We start from the raw sequence: 2,784 nt of genomic DNA on the forward strand, positions 1-2,784 counted from the left end.
CGTTAAAAACCGTGAGCTGATGAGTTCAGGGAACTGGACGGAGGAGTGTACAGCAGGAATATGGAGGTGGTAGGAGACTGGTTTGGGTGAGGCTGTCTACACAAGGCCCAGAGACAGACGTAAGGACTGTGGTCATTATCTTAAGACTAGTGAAACAGCCATTGACACATTTTAGGTGGAAATGGGAGTGGATATCTTCAGTAAGTAACTGGATTTGTGTTTTAAAAAGATTACTGTGGTGCAGCAGGGTTGTCAGTAAGGCCCTAGGAGCCTTCTTTCAGCTTTTTGACAAGCAGGTGCAGAGCCCTGCGTCAGGGAATGGTATAGCCCAGCGTGCTTTATCAACTCTAAAATTGTTAGCTGTTTTCGCCTCCTTCACTGCACCAGCTCTGCCAGCTCTCAGCCACTTTCGTAGGAGGCCAGCGAGGCTCCTGGAGTTAAGCTCAGGATCACAGAGCTAGTCAGTGGCAGAGTCAGCGTCAAGACGGGCACCCAGCTTTCATGACTCCCAAACCACTGCTCATCCTGCTCTAGCTGGGTGCTTCTGAAAAGGGAGTTTTTAAAAACACACTGGATTCTTTTGGGCCTGGTGATTATTTGGCGTAGGGAGACAATTTTTCATCTTCTTTGCAGGAATCTTATCCGATTTTCAGAAAAGCCAGAACTGGTCCAGAAAGGAGAGCAGAGCCAGGGAGTGGTAGGAAAGATCTGAATGTCCTGGGAGGCACTGCAGGGGAAGGCTGGGTTAATGGTCCTTCCTCAATAAGGATTCAAAGGGAACTGTTGAGGCCTCAGCCTGGGGACACACAGAAGAAGGCAGATATGCTATGATCAAAGCATTCTCAGAAGTGGAAGACTGAGGGATGGCCCTTTACCACAGTAGCTGTCAGACGCTTAGGGCACTTTCCCTCAACCTGGTCCTCCTTGGGCTATCGCCTCATGGCAGTCATTTCAGGAACACACAAAAAAGTAATAGAACAAGAAATGGCTTGGTTTCCCCCAAGGGAGAACAAGACCTCCAGCGTGCATCGCCTGGGGCTGTAACTGCAAGGCCAGGACTGATGGCCTCTGACTCAGAACACATCTTGCCCAAGATCAGGAGCAGCTTGTTCCTGGACATGTGCAGACTCAGTCTGTCTACCTCACCTGGACAAGAAGACAGGTGAGATAGTGGGAGGGGAGTTCGAAGACTGCCCAGGGGCTTGTGAGGGCACTGCAGGAATCCTTCAGTTAATAGCTTGTTGAAAAAAACAGCCTGCAATTGCCAAAGGTAGCCAATGAACCCCTCCAGAATAGGGGTGCCAATAGGGGTCATTTAGGGGGGTGTCTCTTTGGCCAGAATGCCAATTCCTAGGCCATTTCACAGGGCTACTCCACCACACTCCTGAGTCACAGCTCCCCATTTCAGGGTCTGGTTCTCAGTTCCAGCTCCTCATTTCCCCATTGCTCACCTCCACTCCAGGCCAGGAAGCAGGGACCACCACCGCTTTCTTGGGGGGTGTGTGTGTGTTGGGGGTGGGGGGTGGAAATAGAGCCCGTAGCCAGAGAATAGTCAGCTTAAGAAAATAGCCATCGAGTTCATTTCAATTTAGCTCAGAACCTTAGTTTGTAAAAGCAGAGTGGGACCTTATAGATAGTCAAATTCTTCCTTTATTCTTTCCCACCACCCCCATTTTAGAAATAAGAGACAGAGACCCTGAGAAGTGACACGATTTTCCCATGATCACACAGCTAGTTAGTGGCAGAAGAGGGGCGAGGTCTGACATCTTTTATCCATTCATCAACTCCACAAACATTTTTTGGTCTCCCAAGAAACACCAGGCATTGTGCTAGAGAAAACAAGTACATTGTTCTGGCTCTGCAGAAGCACACGGCATGTGGAAAACAAGGCCGAACAAACCCTTTGTGGCAGCAACACATAGTGAGTTATGTACAGCAACCACAGAGGAGAGCTTCTTACACACACTCAAGGAGGAGATGAGCATGGTTAGTTTAAAAAAAGGTTCCTGGAGTAGTTGATAAAGTCCCATGGCCTTTGCATGACATTTAGAATTATTTCTCGATATGTGAGCTCACATTGAACACCTCAGAGTATGTGTGAACCAGCATAGATTTCCTCATGGGAAAGGCCTACTTCCACAGTTAGAAAGTCAAGATGTCATCTGGCTCTTTTCCTCACCAGGGTAGTAGGTGAAAATGGTTAGGGGGGGCTCTTTAGTAGAAATGAATAGGGGAGCAAAGAAATCAAGTCCCAGCTCAGAGGTACTTCCAACCTAAAGAGGTCTTAAGAGAGGTACTAAAAGGTGGCTGCTGGGCAATAAAGAAGTAGGAAAAGAGAAAGTGGTGGAGGGAAGAGAGCACTTTCTGTTTCAAAAGACCTTCTTGCATTTAAGCTATTCTTGGCTCCTTCCCTGCCGGCGGCCCACCTTGACTCTGCTTCCAAACCCGCTGGCATATTCTCCCTTCCCCGTGCCTGAGCCTGGAACCTGTCTCCCTGGTGAACTCTGGAACCTAGAACACTCCAGCTCATCTCCAGGATCCCTTGTGAACTGGTTTCCACAACTGCTGAAAGAACACAGGCAATTAACGAGAAATACAGATAGACCCTCCCTCCTACAAAGTTGTGTTTGGGAGGCAGGCCCTCTCAGTGCCCCGGTGGGGAGAACTCTGATGAGTTGTCTCAATTCTGTGATGTGAGGCTAGGATGTACCCCTTTTCTTCTGGATGCTCAGAACCAGGGCAGTAATCCAGATGCAGACCCCGAAGATTGGGGTATTGAGTATT

Source organism: Propithecus coquereli, unplaced genomic scaffold (genome assembly GCF_000956105.1).
Source record: "Propithecus coquereli isolate 6110/MARCELLA unplaced genomic scaffold, Pcoq_1.0 Scaffold3, whole genome shotgun sequence".
Taxonomy (NCBI): domain Eukaryota; kingdom Metazoa; phylum Chordata; class Mammalia; order Primates; family Indriidae; genus Propithecus; species Propithecus coquereli.